Here is a 16,974-nt window from a genome sequence, read left to right as displayed (position 1 = left end):
CGGGCCCAGGCCGCGGGACCTCCCGCCCCCGCCCGGCGCCCCGCGGGGCTCCCGTGGCTCTGCGCCCGCTTTCTGGGATTGGGAGTCGGGCTGAAGCTGCTGCTGCTTGTCAACAGTGCGACCTTGGGGCAAGTTCCTGACTCGGGGAGTCTCTCTGGCTCTCACCTGTGAAAGGCGCCATAGCGGTGCCTGCAAGGTTGGTCTGAGAACGCAGTTCAACCAGGTCCAGGGGCCTGGCACACAGTGGGGGCTCAGTAAACTCTGGTCTTTTTCATGGCTTGTTTCCATTCTCACGGTGGGCAACCGCCAAGCTAGGGAGAAAGGGCGGTGCCTGTCCTGCTCTGGGGCCTGGTGGCTGCCCTTGGATCTCTCAGGGCATCCACAGAGGAAGGGAGCAGACTCCTGCTTTGGGACCACAAAGCACAGATTTGGGACCAATGGCTTCACGCTGAAGCAGGACAGACTGGGCTGCTTCCTTCCTGGCATGAGGTCCCTCCACCTGAAGGGAGTGCTCCAAGAGGCAGCGAGTGACCTCTGTCCCTGTAGATAGACACTCAAGAGGAGGCTGAAGCCGCGGGGACCCCGAGCCGAGAGAGAGGTCTGAAACTAAATATTACTAAAGAATATGTAAGGCACTAAGAACCGTGCCTGGCTCATTGAAAACGTAATACGACCGTTTGCTTCTCCAACTCTTAAGTTCTTTAGAAGACTCTGTATCTTGGTAGGAAAAACCTGTTACTTCGCTCCTGTCCTAGAGATGGGAATCCTGGGGACACATAGAGGGGGTGGAGGGACCTGCTTGGAGTCCACTCCCACCTTACAGATGGGCTGAGGAGAGAGAGATAAGCACCGGGCTCAGAGCCACCCCACAGGACCGAGAGGGTGAGTATGTACAAGCCAGATAGACAGGCTCCAGATGTCCAGCCTCCTGCCTCGCCCTGTCAGGTTCCCTAGGAAGGGTCACTGCCCAATTTCCCCAAACTGTTCAAGCCACTTTGACCCTGGAGAGTTTCCTTACCTCATTCCTCTTAACTAATGGAAAGGGCTGGTGCCTGCCCCGTGAATGTCGAATATCTCCGTCCCTTCCGAGCAGGATAATTGAACATCACCCGCCTCGCTTCCTAAGGGATCAGGGGCGGTGCTTGATTCATTAATTAACTGTGCACAGTACCTGCTTCTACCAGGCACTGACTTCATGATAAACATCACTCATTATGTGCTCAGTACGTCCCCGACACAAGGCTACACACGTGGCCCGCACTGTCTCGTTGAAATCTTCTCAACAATCCTGTGAGATGACTTTGCAGGTGAAGATTGGGGACTTAAGAGCAGCAGACCGGAGCTGGCTTAGACTGAATCCTAAACACATGCTCCTCATACCCTTCTCCCAGATTTTCGATGTGCTCCCAACCTAGGAAAAAATATGGAAACATTAATAGAAATTCCATATGGGGGGGGGGGAGAGACAGAGAGAGATGTATACCGGCCAGCCAATCAGTGCCTGAGGAGTCAGCCTAGGAATCCTTTAAATCGACATTTTCCGTCAAAATCCCCATTAGACAACTGAGCCACCTCTTTTTTCTTTTTCTTTTTTTTTTAATTTCAGGATTGCTTAGATCTCGGCAAACATGTGCCAAGAATTTTAAAAGGAGCATCACTGCCAAAGTCTCTTCACCAGCCGGCTCCGATGCCCTGCCACTCCTGCCCCCGCCTTCTCTTCATTCACACTCGGCAGAAGTTCCCAGCTGTGGGTCTGGAGCTGCTGACCTCGTGAAGCAGGGGTTTCCTTCCCAAGCTCTGCAGAGGTGGGCTCCCGGGGCCTGTGATGGTGCGCTCCGAGCCCGTTTTGCTTCATCCACGACTGAATGCTCCCCACAACGCATAAAGTAGACACACTTCTTACTCACGCGTTGTCGGTGGTGGGAGAGGCGCGAAGCGACTTACCGACGGTCGCATGGGCCGCGAGAAGGTGGCTGCAGTGAGCGGATTTCACTTGGATGTTGATGCTCGATGGTGCCCACCAAACTCGCTCTTAAAACCACGTCCAACCCTTTTTCCAAGAATAAAAATGGGGGGGGAGTGAGGAGCCACTGGTCTGACTTTATAGAAACAACCCACCATCAGGTTCGCTTAAATGGCAAATTCTCCTGACGCGTGCCTGCAGGCAAAAAAAAAAAAAACCATTTGAGCTACACGTGGTTCTGTCAGGCTGGCCAGAAGCGGTCCTGGGGGCGGGAGGCACGGCTCAGTGCCACCTCGCTGGCGCTCCTTCCTCTTCCATATGCTTTCGGTTGCACGGCAACTTCAGTTTATGGCGGCTACTGTGTCCCCATCACTGGCATCTCTCTCCCGGCACAGAGCTTCGTGGCTCTAACTCAGATCCAACAGATGGCCGAGTTGGTTGCAAAAGCCCCAACACATTGGAACATAGGTGGCGGTTGATGAGGGTTCATTTCCCACTGAGGGCAAATGGAGCTTTTGTCGGATCAGCCCCATGCTGTCAAGACGTGACCTTCCTACCCATGTGTTTCTCGGGGGGCAGGGCGGATAGCTTGCAGGGGAGGGGCCGTGATGACCACTGCCCGTTTCTCTCCACGCGGTCACTGACTTGACGCATAGGAACTAATTACGCGGGTGACTGCAGGGGCCTCGACCCTCTGACCACAGCCCCGCACCCAAGACGGTCACATAACCATCTGGATGGAGTGCATTACGTCCTGGGAGGCAGAGGATATGCGCCCAGCCGCGGCTTCTCACCTGAGTCTCATCCAGCTGAGAGGGAGGGGAGCCAAGCGCTCCAGGAGTGAGGATTCGGCCAATTCCCTTTCTGGGAACCCTCAAGAGGGAGTGAGCTCCCCGTCTCCAGACGGTGTCCAAGCAGCAGCTGGCCGTTCACTAACTGCGGAGTCGAGCTGGCCGAGCTGGCCCCCGGCGGTGGGGGGGACCCCTCCAGCCTCGGAAGTCTGTGGAGTCTTAGAAGGGGGGGTCGATGGCAGCTTGGGGTGGGCACCCCACTGCCCGGCCCCCATTTCAGCTGCCCGGTGGACCTCGGGCCACCAAAGGGGGCCCCATGTTGAGCCTTCCAAGTTCTTTCCCCAAATGGGCACTGGGGCAAATGACCGAAAGCGGCCGCTGTTTCCTCCGGCGGGTACTTATGGAAATTGCCGGGGGCTTCGGGCAATTACTAAATTAACCTTAGTTTGGTCTTTGGAGTGTTTTCTTTTCCCGGCCTGCGCTCCCGAGGGGTTCTTCCACTGACTGAATGGGCTCCGCGGCAGGTCCACTTATGTCACTGAACCTGTGTCTACCCAATTCCAAAATATCCGTCCAGGTCAAGCCCATTTAGAGAATAGGATTGTTTTTTTTTGTTTTTTGTTTTTTTTTTGAGAGATGATCTGGGCCATGACATTGCCATTATTTTGTGATGTTGGCTGGGCAGAATACACTCGTGTTCCAGATCAAGGGCTCTGGGTTGGGTGTCTTTGGGACGTGACCAGGAGCAGGACAAGGCATCAGAGCGTGCGGGGGAGAGCAGGAGTGAGAGGATGAGACAACCGCCTGTGCAGAGGGCCGGGCGCGGGCGGGGCGGGGGTGCCGGGGGGTGCTTGGGCGCACACGGCGGTGTTTCCATGGCCCCGGTTTGAAAAGGCAGCCTTGTCTGTTTGAGCAGAAATTGCCGGTGCTTTTCAGTCACCGCAACATCCTACAACGTTGTGACAGCAAGCTTGATGTGCTCGTTCTTCAGCAACCTTCGAGGATGATGGGTGCGGACGAGCTGATGCCGAGCGAGGTGCTGGGGAGCAGTCAAGGGTCCCTGGGGGCTCCCCCGGTGAATCACAGTTCATCCCGACGAGCTCTCATGACCTCACCGCCTCTTTCCCGGCCAGCTTGGGCTGCGCGTGCCTGCACTCATTCTTCCACTCACGTGCCGCGCACTGTGGGTGCGGAGAGGCCCCGCTGTCGGGGAGCTCGGACTGGGTGAGGGTTCAAAGCCGGAGGAGACAGGGCTCCCTGGGCCGGGTGGGGCTGGATCCAGGACTGCACTCCCCGTGGCCGACATCCGTGGCGTGCTGATTGTCACGCCCTGGGAGACGAGGACCGTTCTCTCATTTTACCCGTGTGGCCTGAGAAGGACCGGAGCGCTTTGGCCACTGCCGTCCTATCAGATGCATCCCTGCCACCAGCCCCTGACGCCCTGGCTGACGGTGGCAGGTTTGGATTGGGGGCCAGGAGGAGGGAGGGTGTGGGAGGAGGGGAAGGACGGGAACGGTAGGGTCAAGTGCGGGGAGGCAGGATGAGCGGGGCAGACCAAGGACGGGAACAGTGCCCCAAGGTCGAAGGGCGCAGGGATGAGGTGTGGGGTGCCGAGGCCTTGCTGCTGCACCCCTCCACACGCACACGTCTGGCGGCCTGAGGTGGCTCAAGAGCCTCGGCTGGGGTCTGTGCTCCAGCTGCTGCCCCTGCGGTAACACGACCCGGAGACGCCATGGCACTTTCGTAGCCCCCTGAAGAAGCACGGAGGACGACCTTCAGCCTCGGGCTCCCCCGCGCTGTCCCTCTCTTCCTAGCACCTGTGCACGGTCTCCACGGTCCTGAGTCTCGGGCACCGTCTCCCCTGTTGGCTCCCACATCCTCTGCGTCTCTGCTCTGGGATAGAAGAGCCGTGCGGGCAGACATTTGTCCCTTCCGCTCTCCACTGTCCCCCGGCACCAGCCTCAGTGGGAAGGCATTAGCCCGAGGCTCTGTGCTGGTCCTGGATTTCTCGCCCCCTCTCCCCCGGACGAGGGGCGGCCAGAGGCCCGGCCTCCCTCTGCTCCTCGTGCCCCACTGGAGACCACTGGCCACGCGATTTCTCCTGTGGGACCGACAAGGAAACTGAGGCAATGAAGTGCAAGTGACCGGCCTGGCTGCAGAGTTAATGAATGACTCGGGGGTGACTCGTGCCCAGAGCCGGTCCCCACAGGGCCTGCCGGGAAGAAAGGGCAGAGCCTGTCTGAGCCCGTCAGCCCTGGGGACGCGTGGACCACCACAGGACCCCTGAGCCCACCCCACACTCGCCCGGAGCCCCTCCGCTGCAGGAGCGGCCAGACTGTCCCCTGGATGGGGTGCAAGCTTGGCCACCAGAGCCAGCCCGGCCCGCCCTCCCTCCGCAGGCTGTCAGCCTAGCCAGCTCTGGCACTGTCTGTGCCCAAGCTCTCATCCTCCCGGCCTTTGCACACGCTGGTCTCTGCCCGAGACGCCCCTTCTGCCCGTCACCATCTGGCGAACTCCTACGCACCCCGCAAGGCCCAGGCTCAAGTGGGGCAGCCTCCAGGACCCCAGGGGGGTCAGAGCCCTTATGTCTCCTGTGCTCCCACGACTCTCCGGTCAAAAGTCTAACCTCGCCTTCTCTGTAATCGCTTAACTCCATGTGAGCATGAGCACCTCATGCCTGGGGGCCGAGTGAGTTGGCCTCATTTATTGAGCGCCTACTGTATGCAGTAGCGGTGGGTGCTGGGACGCAGGCGTGCGTAGGACAGGCCCAGCCTTTCTCTCTCAGGACCGATGTCCTAATGGGTCTGCTGTTGTCTCCTCCACGTGCCCGGGGTTCGGCCCGCAGTTGGGGCTGGTCCAGAGTTTGGACCTGTGGATGTGGATCTGGTGCAGGCAGAGCATGGAGAGACGAGGGCTTGGAGGTGGGCAGAACTGGGCTCGATCCTGGCCCTGCTCACTGGGTGGGCGAATATGGCTGAGCCTCAGTTTCCCCACGTGTGGTTCTGAGCCACCCAGATCTGCTTATCCCCCAGGACGAGGGTGGGATGACCCTCGGCTTGCCTGGGCGAGGCTGGCAGCAAGGGCCGAACCTTCTGGCCTGGGGCCTGGGTGCTGGCCTTGGGAGCCCCAGTCCCACTGGCTTCCCCCCATCCTGGGCGGCTGGGGCCTTGGTGAGACAGGCTCCCTACCTCCGATGGAGTCTGGAGCGGGGCTGGCATTTACTAGTGGCCCCTGCCTGTGGCAGCCGCCCACTGACCGCCCCGTGGACCCCACAGCCCTGCCCGGGAGGCCTTCCCTCCTCCCCTGGGCTTTGGAGAGGACTTTGCATTCTCTGCCTTTCCCTTGGCAGCAGTCTGGCTCGTGAGGCTGTGGGGAGCACTTCGGGGTGAGCGTTTGCACGCGCCCCCAAACCAGGGCCCATGGACGCGTGCTCCCAGCCCAGGCCTGCCGCTCTGCCACTCGTCTCCTCTGCTGTAGGACACGCGGCAGGGAGGGGAGGACCAGCCACTAACCCGCCCTCCACGTGACCCCCACCCCCACCCCTGGTCCTGTCGCTGGCCCCCGTCACTCCGAAACAGGATCGGCCTTGTCTGGAGGTATGAGCCCTCGGTGTTGGTGGTCCCCCACCCCCCCGCCCACCCGTACCCCCTTCCCCACAGCCCAGGGTGCTTGGTGGCTCCTGTATGGGGAGCCACTGTCCCTGCTGTAAACCCATAATCCCGCACAAGGGGTCTTGCCCTTCCCAGCGCTGGCCTGGCCTCTCCCACTGCACCATTTTCCTTCGCTTTTGCTCTGTTCCGTCTTGATGAGAAGCTTGGGGGTAGTGACGTCACCGCGGGACAAAGAGAACAGTGGCTTGCTTCCCCATAGGGGACTTTTTGAGACTCCCGTGTTTGTGAGCCGTCCCTCCACTGGGAGCCTTGTCCAGACTTGCTGGGGCTGACTGTGGTTTCCTCCCCCTGAAACCCGGGTCTGAGGACCCCGCCACACAGGTGGCAGCGTGTGGCTCTCGAGAGGGGTGACAAGGCCGTGTGTAAGACGTGGGTGGATGTCTGCCTCGGGCCTCTGTGCCCTCCAGCTTCCCAACAGGCATGGCCCGGAAGGGGAGTGGGGGTCTCCGTATCCCTGGCTCCCCCGCTTTAGGGCCACGTCAGGCGGGGTTGGGTCTCCCCGTGCCACGTACCCTCTCCTCTGACCCCCTTCTCCTGGGGCCTCACCCCCTCAGGCCAGGGCGAGGGAACGGCACCTGCTCACTGCCCCTCACCTTGTGGCTTCCTTTCCTCACTTGCCCACTTCTCCATCAAAGCCCATTTACTAAAAGCCTCCTTGAGCATCATCGGGTGAGTGACCCTGCCTGATGTGCCCTCCTCCCCCCCGTGGGGACAGGTTCTGTCTCCCTGCAGCCTCACGGCACGGGGGTCCGTCATCTGGTCCATTTCCCCCTACTTGTATCTCATTGGGTGGCTGTGTTTTCCCAGCTGCCGGGGAGGTTGAGAGCCCCCTCATACCCCGCTCCCATCACCTGCCTGTTCCCCCATTTCCGAGTCTTCGTGTCTTGACACGGATGTGCAGACACTCTTTATGTGCTCATGTGTTTCGTGGGGTGCAAAGCCTTTCTTCCAGGCTGGTGTCCGTCTTCACCTTGGCTTAGGTAGGGTCCGTCATCGAGCTGGGGCCGCTGGCTTTTAGGGGCCAGACCTGCCAGGCTTTCGTGGCAGGGCTCCAGAGAGGCTCAAACAAGTAGGCGAGGGGCGCCTGGGTGGCTCATTCCGTTGAGCGTCCAACTTCGGCTCAGATCGTGATCTCACGGCTCGTGGGTTGGAGCCCCGCGTCGGGCTCTGCGCTGACAGCTCGGAGCCTGGAGCCCGCTTCGGATTCTGCGTCTCCCTCTCTCTCTGCCCCTCCCCTGCTCGCTCTCTGTCTCTGTCTCTTAAAAATAAACATTAAAAAATCAAAAGAAAAAAGTAGACGAGATTTTTCCATGCCACTTGTGCCATTTTCATTTTGTGTTGAATTTCTAACCCATCTAGGATTTTTGTGGACATGAGCCACAGGCTGACCTGTTTGTGTTTTAATGTTGTCTTGACACTCGCATGACCAGTGGTCACTGGCTCCCTATCCAAGTGAAAATTGCATCGTTCCAGATATGCAGGGTCTGTTCCTGGAGCTCCTGCTGCGCTATGATCCACAGGCCTATCAGGTCACCAACGTGGGACAGAGGCAGCTTGGACAGCTCAGGGGAACCACGCTACGTCTCCGTGTCCTTTCGTCTGGCTGCCAACATTTCCTTGAGTGTTCTCCTCTTCTGAATGATCTGTATTATCGACCTGTGAGATCGGGAATCGTTTGGGGGCCCTAACGAAGACTGGGTTGAACTGTAGATGGACTGGAAGAAGCCCAACCCCTGGACCAGTAGACCAGAGCAGCAGAGGCGCTGGGACCAAACAGCCGGGGTTCAAATCCTAGCTCTGCCACTCCCTGGCTGTGTGCCCTTGGACAAGTTGCTTGACTTCTCTGGGCCTCAGCTGCTTCACCTAGAAAACGAGGTAACAGGAACACCAATACCGCTCCAAGATTTGGTCCAAAAAAACAAATGAGCTAAGATCATGAAAAAAGCATACATGAAATCAGACATCATCTTTTTTAAGGTAAATCCTTATTGTGTTGACTACCAGGAGGGGGTGGAGGGATGCTGCCATTGAAGCTCTGATACGCCCTTGATTGTTTCAGGGACGTTTGAAGATGGGAGACGTGTTTATTAGAATCAATATGGTAGACTGCTGTCTTTACAACATTCTAACGTCTCCCAGCAAGGGGGCTGGTTTGTATCTTCATTGATTTAGATTTTCCTTTTTTTTCTCTTGCGGTAAAACTTTATAATATTCTTCATATAGGCTCTTCAGGGGCTTCAGTACATTTTACGGGGGGGTAAAGGGACCTTGAGGCCACAAAGTTGGAGAACCAGAGCTCTGCATTCTTAGAGAGGCAGGGAAAGCTTGGGGTAGTCAGAACGGATGCTGGAAAAGCAGCTGATTGGAGTCAGCGGCACTTGCTGATTGAAAAGAAATGGGGAGAATCTTGCTTACCCATCAGAGGGCATTTAACACCCGTCTTCAGCCGGCGCCCTGCTCATTGGCAAGCACAGGAAGCGCTCCCGGGGACAAGCTGAGCGTCCCTGTGCGGCTGCCTCCCCCGTGGCCAGCTGGCCTGGTGAGTCCGCTGGACAGAAACGGAAATAAAAGACGCAGATATCGAACCAGAAGAGGCTGAGCGGGTGACTGCTCCCTGACACTTGGAAAATTCCACTCGGTAAATCCAAGTGAACCCGGGGAAGATTGATTAAGACAATTAGGCGTTTGACAAAGTGGCCAGTGACAAAATAAACATTGTGGGTGGGGGAAAAAAATCAATGTTTTTGTACCTGTTACCATAACCCAATTATACGTGTGATGAGAATCTGTGTTCACTGGAGGAGAGGCCGGGGGGCTTCCCCGAACCTGTGATATTTCTTTATTTTGCAAAAGCACAGCAAATACGGCAGAACAGACACAGATCTGAGCGGTGAGCACATGGGCATTTATAACGTCATTCTCTGTGCCTTTCTCGTGTTTGAACTTGTCCCGCCGCAAAGACGATAATCGATCCCGTTCCTCGTGACAACGAAACCGCCCAGGCTTCATTCCGCGTCCTATCGGATTTTATGTCCCCATCTTTTCTGCCGGCCCGTCTTTCTCTTCCTCGGGTTGAGATTTTTGTTTGCTCTGGTTGAGTAACTTGAGTTAAGGCTCTCAGAAAGGGGAGTGGTGGTGAAATCCCCGAGTCCCTGAACATCTGAAGGGTTTTCTTTGCTCTCAAACCAGGATGCCCGGTTCGGGATGGTAGACTGAGTAACGCCTTCTCTCTGAACTTGGAAGGAGAGTCCCGCGTCTCGTGCGGGCTCACGCCGCTATTAGGAGAAGGCACGGGGACCTGGCTCGCACCCCTCCACTGGGGGTGGGGGTGTCCCTCCCATTCTCACCGTTGCTCCTGGCACCTGCGCTCTGTTCTCTCCGGGAGCATCGGAACCTTCGCTCTGCTTCTGCTGACCCGGAAATGGGCCATCGCGCGACTGGAACAGGCCTGGGTTCATTTGCTCTGCTCGGCACCTGGCGAGTTCTTAGAGCCAACGACCGGTGTCCTTCTGTGGCCCTGGGTCTTTCTCTGGCCACTCTCTTCCCTCCATCCCCACTGTGCCACTTGAGGGAACATCCATCAGGTGGCCGAGGGGCGTCTGGAGCTGTCCCCAGGTCCCCAACTTCTGCCTCGTGTTTTCCGTGACTTTGCCCATTAGGACAAATCCCTTGCACGGCCCCTGGCCTCATCTTCCAGTGTGCTGATTTGCTCTTCAGATGTCTCCTCTCCGCTTCCAGCCCATCTATTTTAAATTTCCGAGATCTCTAATTAGTTCTTTTATATAAAAGCCCATTCTTGCTTCACGGATCCGATAACCCCTCTTATCTCTCTAAAGGTAGTAATTATACGTCTTTTAAAGGCTCCTCTGTTGACTCGATCGCGGCGCTCCCCGGTGTCAGGGCTCCTGTTTCTGAGATGACGGCTCTCTTTTCTGGGGTTGCTTTGTCTCACATGCCTGGTCATGTGGGCAGCGTGCCTATTTCTGCACTAAAGTCCCTGTTTGTCTGTCCGCCGCGGCCGTGTCTGTTTCTGAGGCTCTGACGGAGATGGGGAGGTCCGCGCACCCAGGCGCGGTGGGAGGAGAAGTGCTCCCGCGGGCTGGGGGCCTCTAGCTTCACTGAGCTCTGTGGTATCCTGGTCTCCGTCCTGCTGTGGTGACCACCCTCCGCTTGGACCTGGGGACTCAGGGACTCTGCCGTCCACGGCGGCAGGAGGCGAGTACCCTGACCACTGCCCCGCCCCACCGCTGTGCCCTACCTCCCTGGCTCGGGATGGAGGGGGGTGGCCTCCAGCCACGTCTGCAGCCACCCAAGCTGTGCATCTTGGGGGACGCGGTTCCCCCCGATTTGGTTTCCTTGAGTCTTTTTCTGTGATTCCTACAGAATTCTGATGCTCTGAAAAGACTCCTTATTTACAGCCAATTTTATTATGCTTTTTTTTTTTTGCTTTTAAAAACATTCTTCTGACACCTGGTAGGATTTGGGGGATGGCATATTTAGTTACCCATTTGGCTGAGGGCCCCGGTATGTTATAAAACACCCTTGAAGCGCGTGTCCGCCCCGGATGCCCAGCAGACCCCTCTCAAGGGCGGTGGAGGCCCCCCCGGACAGTCCAGCACGAGTACCAGCTACCTACACACACACGGCGTTTCTTTCCTGCGGATGAGCCTTTCCGACCGAGACTAAAATTTGCGTCCGCCCGGCATTCTGGGGTTGCACAACAGAAAATAACCAAAACGCTCAAGCCGCAGGGCCTTCCTCTGGGCGAAGGATGCTGATCTCCCGCCTGACGGAGGCTCTGGCCCCGCTGGACCTCCTTTGCCCATTAAGGTCCGTTGGTCTTGGTTCCCAAAGACTGGCCTCCATGCAGAGCTGTGGTCAGTGCCAGCCAAGGGGGCGACCACATCAGTCCCCGGGGGAGACTGACACCGGGGACTCCGCAGGCCCCTGGAACGGACCTAGCGCCCTGAGCGGTGACCATACCGTGACATCAGCCGTCCCAGTGCCGTGGGACTTCGGACGCAGACCTGTTGTCCAGGAACGACGCAGGCCTTTGGTAGTGACACCCTGCACAAAGCCAGCCCTTCCGCTGCAGATATTGACCAAGTGCCACCGAAAGATGTCCCCCCCGCGCCCTCCAGCTCACGCGGCCCCCTTGCCTCCCACTCACGTCAGATCTATGTCCTGGTGGTTTTAATTCGCCTTCCCCCGCCCAGTGCGTTACAGGGTGAGTCTCTCCCTAACTCGATCAGCTGCAGGAAAATTGGATCAGGGTGGGCAGGTCGCTGTCCCCTTCTGGCCACGTGAATGTCAGACGCCCCCAGGCACGGAGACCTGCTCATTTCGGTAGCTTCCTCTTTGAAAAGCAGATGGCGAGCCTTGGGCTTTATTGAATTTGTGTTTATGTATGTGATGCATTTGATTGTAGCCTGCGGGCGGCTGCCTAGTCCCAGAGCAAATCTGGCCCATCAACCAGGTCGAAACCTACTTACCTGTAAGAAACCATTTGTTCTCGGGGAGGCGGTTTTGTCTTCGGTGCCTGGCAGAGCGGCCGGTGGCTGGATGACTTCCTTGATCAAGACCTTTTGAGCCTTGGGAATGACTTCAGTTAGGGAGCCCAGCTGCCTTCGGCCTCCCAGGCTCCCACCTGCAGGGATCTATACTGAAAAATCTCAGGCCCAAGTTCAAAGGACAGGCGTGCACGAGCTGCCTCTACCGGTTTAATTAAAAAGCCAACAACCCCAATCTTTACCAACAGGGAGCCGGTCACATGGATCGGAGCACAGATACAATGGAAAACTCGAGAGCTAGCCAGAGGCTCGAGGTGGGCCAGGTGTGCTGACGGTGGGTGTGTGTCCAACGCGGAAATGGGGGGGCCCGGGGCGAGGGCGTGGGGACCCGCGTGAAAACCAGCGCTTCCTCGCGGACACAGGATGACCGTGTGATCGAGCAATTCCACGTCTGGCGTGAGCCTCAAAGAACAGAAAGCGGGGACTTGAGGTGTTCACCACAGCCAAGTGTCCATCAGCAGACGATGGGTAAACAAAACAGGGTCCGTCCACACCACGGAATGTCATTCAGGCAATCCCGATACGTGCTGCAACGTGGATGAACCTTCTCGAGGACATGATGCTGAGGGGGATGGGCACGAAAGGGCCACGAAAGGGCAAACACCGTATGACTCCACTTACCTGGGGGCCCTAGAGGGGCCGAAGCCGCTGAGACGGAGACAGAAACTAGACAGTGGGGGCCGGGGGCTGGAGGAAGGGAGAAGAGTCAGTGTTTACTTGGGGGGGGGGGGGGGGTTCAGAGTTCCAGTTTGGGAGGGTGGAAATTTCCGGAGACGGTTGCACAACAGTGTGAATGTTTAATGCCCCTGAACTGTGACCTTAAAAATGGTTAAGGCGGTAAATTTTGCGATGTAATGAACGTAACAAACACATAAAAAATAATGAAAGAAAGTTAAAAATACATTTAAATAGTGAAAGGAATTCTGAAATACGACGCACTGAGCTATTAACAGTGGTTAATTTTTGAGGGTGGGATTCTGGGGGCTTTGACTTGCCCTGTCGCGGATTTCGGGCACATTCGTGCTTGAACGACAGCCCGCAACTGAGGGGCCCGGAGCCCAGAGACCAGAGCCAGGGTCGGGGGGCCGTCCCAGCAGCCACGCCCCTCCTGTGAGGGTGGCTCACCCCCCCCAACCCCCCACCCCCGTGAGATGAGCGAACACTCCTGTGGCTCTCCACCTCTATCACTCTCACGGGGGCAAGAGCCCCTTCCTGCCAGTGACGCTGATCTAAATGTCAAGGGACAGCACTCCCCTGGCCGTGCCCCTAATGCCTCGGATGCAGACACAGCTGCTGTTGGTCACCTTGGCTCTGGGCAGGACCTCAGATGTGGTTCGCACTACACCTGCGAGGTGCTGCGTCTCTGGTCTGATTTCCAAATTCACCTGCCCCCCAAGCAGGCATGGGGGGCAGGGGGCTGCGGGGCGGGGCCCCTCTGACCCTGGGGCCCGAGTCGTGTTTTCTTGGCTGTGGTTTAAGGAGCTGGGGCAAGTCAGAGGGGGCAAATCCCCCCGGATTTCTGCAGCGGCTGGTGATGGTTGACACAGGGTGTGGCGGCCGCAAGCTGCTTAGGACCAGGGAGGGGTGTGGTGGCCCCCTGGACGTGGGCCTGGTCTGTGTGCAGCCCCCGGCTGCCCTTCACAGCCCCGTGTCCTGCTTCCCTCAGCTAGATTGCTGGATTTTCCTGGCGCCAAGAGCTCCCACGCAAGGGGCAGAGTCTGCAGCCGCTGGGGAGCGGCCCGGTCGGGCCTGTGTGTCTTAAGGCCACCCACCGGGCTCGGGTGCCCCCCACTTGCTACGATCTGGGCGCTGGGGAGCCAGCCGGAGCCGGCCTCACGTGGCACAGGCAATGGGGGATTACACGCGAAGATGACAGTTCAGACGGATGCGGAAAGCCAAAGGGCTTATTAAGACGCCGAAATTGGTTCCAAATGAGGTCAGCCGTCGGAGCGCCTTGGAGGAGAGCCAGGCGCTGAGCAGCGAGCGGTGTTTATTTCCTGACAGGGTGGTGGTGACGCTCTGGGCGACACCCCCAACCCACCCTGCCTTCGGAGGGCAGACCGCACCTCAACACCAGAGCACAGCCAGGCGGGGCTGGGAGCAGGGGTCAGAGGGCACGCAGGCGGGGGCTGCCCGGCTCAGCACTTGAGGGCACCTGGGGCGGGCAGGTGTCTCACCCGGTGCTGAGCGTCGCTTCCTCATGCCGGGTCGAATTGCACGTTTGTAACAATCCATTAATGCAAGGGACGCACATCGCGGCAGGGGCCGTGTGATTGGCCAGGTCCCTCCCGCCACCCCCCCCCCCTCGGGGCCCAGCGCTTTCCTCCCTGGATGCATTTCTCCTCTGCGTGTCCCTTCCTCCTGACTCCAGTGGAACGGCCCTGACCTTGGCGGCCTCCCCGGTGCAGTGCTTGCTAGAAGCACACTTCGGGGTCCTTGACCTAGCGTCTGGCCTGGCCGGGCCCCAAGGGCAGGTTGCTCAACCTCTCTGCGGCCTCGTCTCCCAGCTCCTGGCATCCGAGGACAGTCGCAGCCCTGGCCCCGAGGCTGGCCAGGGTGACAGGGAACGAAGCTGGTGGCCGGCTGGGCGAGGACCCGCTTTCCAGCTCCTGTTGATTCCTAGTACTTGGTAATTATCTTTTCTGAGATCGGCTGCATCGGCTGTGCCGGATGCAAGGGGACCGCGGGCACTGCCTCCCGGTTCCAAGCTGGAGGAAGAGAGCGCCGTTTAAATCCTGTTAAAAATAAACGTGTGTCTGTAGCACTCTGCTGTTTACTAAGAGGCACACAGGCCTCCCCTCCTTTGGAGCGGCTCTGAGCAACTGTTGATCTCCCCGTATCCAGGGAGGAATGGGGGCGTGCTCAGCTGCCCGAGGGCCTGCCCGGGGCTGGCACTGTGTCCCTGGGCTCCTGGCCCCGGGCCTGTCTGCCTCTGCCTGCCCAGACCGCTGGGTTGAAGGCAGCCAGAGGATACATTACTGTCGTGTCCGACCCCTCTGGCGATCTGGGTGGGGAAGGGGGCTTCCCCAAGGAGGCCCAGCCGGGAGCCGGCCGCATTCGAATCCAGGGCTCTGAGCCCCCGGGAGATGCGGCGTGAGGGCCCCGGGGTTTCGCTGCCCCGGAGTTAGTTACCGCGGTTCGTGGCTCAGCCCATCTTCCGACCGGAGCCACCTGGATGGTTGGCACCAAGGCCACCAGGAGGCTGGCCCAGAGCCGGGCACGCCCTGATCCCGGAGGGGACTGTCCAGGCTGTGTCCTGATCTCAAACGCCAGCACCTGCTTCCACAACAATTTGGAGAATGAGGGCCGTTCCCTCTCAGGTGAGGCCTTCGGAGCCTGGTCTCCACCCCCAGCCCCCCGACCCCGGCCTGGGCCCGCCTGTCTTCTGTGACGGGCTGCTTTGCCCAGAGCCTCTGGGACTAGTCCTGTAGCTAGCCACACACCGCCCGGTGCCCCCGACCCCCGGAACACGGTCCTTCCAGGTCCTACTGGAGACCCTCCCCAGCCTCCGGGAAGCTTGCCGGCCGCCCCAGGCCGAGGGGCCTCCCTGGACTCCGACTTCTCCCTCGTGCTCCGTGTCTGTGACCTCTCTGGGCTTTCCCCAAGCCCTGGAGGGAGGGCCTGTGCCATCACCCCCACTCGTGTCTCATTCGCTCAGCAACCCTTTATCTTTCACTCTGCCTCCTGCGCCTGGGCCCCGTGGGGGACACAGAGGACAGCAGCGTGTCAGACGGCCGCTGTATTGTGGCAAACGTGGCATTCTGTTTGCCAGCAATTTCCTTGTAGCGTGCCTCATCGATGTTTCTCGGCATCACCCGATTCTAAAAAACGTTCCTTTTTTTGTGAACTCGCCCATTCAGGCACCTCATGGTTATTTCCTCGTAACGCTCCCTCCTGCCTTTTTGCTTCTTGATTAATTTCTTCATACTGCTTTCGTTATGTGTCTACGTTTGTCTATGAGGCATTTGCTTCGCTATTTTCCTGAAAGGTCATCTAGCTCTCAACACCTCAAGTGGAACATTTACAGCGACATGACTTCTTAATTGTTCCCTTGAACCATTTGCTGTGTAAGGAACAGAAGTATTCGCTTTGGTCTGGGGTGCCGGGAGGGAGCCCAGAGGGCCCTGGGAACCCACACCTTATGCGCTCCCAGAGAGACAATGTATACCTGGGAACTAATGAACCGTTCTGTACCTTAACCCCCCAGGTCCAATCATCATCTGGAATGCCTCCTGGGGGCCAAGTGGGCCCAGGGGTCGGAGTCACTTGTATCCATAGATACATTCCTTTGTTGCCAGAGCGGGGATTTCGAACCCATTTGTCCCCCTCCCTGGCTGGGAAATATGTGGGGCTACCTTTCCTTTAGGCAGAGGAGTCTTTATGGGGGGTGGCGAGGGCTGGATGTAGGGCTGCATAATTTCCCTGCGGACTCTTCTTTCTTTCCCCAGTGGTTCTTTTCCCGGGGGGCCCGTCGTGGGCAATTCCCCCACCGACAAATCCCCAGGTACTTTCATTGGTGGGGGGGCTGCCCCGACCGACGCTAAGGCCAAATTACATAGAATCGGGAATGCAAGAAGCTTCGCTTTCCGTGAGCCGCCATGCAGTCCCCATCCGTCCAGCGCCCGGGCCCTGCCATCGGGCCGGCTGGACAGCTTGGCTTCCGGCAGTCTTTCCCCTGTCTGGTTTGGCTGCCCGGGGCACAAAGCACCACCGCCAGGGTCCCGTGAGGGCTGGAATGTTCCCTCGGTCCCATCTTCAGGCAGACACAGTCATTCCTTCCGAAGGAGCAGCGTTCACAACGAGACCTAGCCTGGCGCTGCCTGTGCAAGGCCAGCCTCTGCAGACACCTGAGGACTAAAAGCTGGGTGCCAGCTGGTGACGCCCCGGTGTTCCTACGGTTGGGCTCTCGGTGTCTCCGGAAAGGGGAGGAAGAGGAGGAGGGGGACGAAGGAATGGAGGGAGGCAGAGTGAGAGCGAGT

The 16,974-nt window shown here is 58.4% G+C and overlaps 1 protein-coding gene across 1 annotated transcript in view; it reads right to left on the bottom strand.

The window, feature by feature from the left end:
- FAM163B (family with sequence similarity 163 member B) overlaps positions 1-1,411 on the bottom strand; it is a 28,822-nt gene extending 27,411 nt beyond the window's left edge. The window contains exon 1 of the mRNA XM_053908514.1: positions 1,019-1,411. The gene's annotated coding sequence lies outside the window, so the exon portion shown is untranslated. The remainder of the gene's footprint in view (positions 1-1,018) is intronic.
- Positions 1,412-16,974: the final 15,563 nt, after the last annotated feature.

This window comes from Panthera pardus, unplaced genomic scaffold (assembly GCF_024362965.1).
Source record: "Panthera pardus isolate Hobbes unplaced genomic scaffold, ASM2436296v1 HiC_scaffold_20, whole genome shotgun sequence".
In the NCBI taxonomy this organism is placed as follows: Eukaryota; Metazoa; Chordata; class Mammalia; order Carnivora; family Felidae; genus Panthera; species Panthera pardus.
This window is presented reverse-complemented; position numbering and strand designations above follow the sequence as displayed.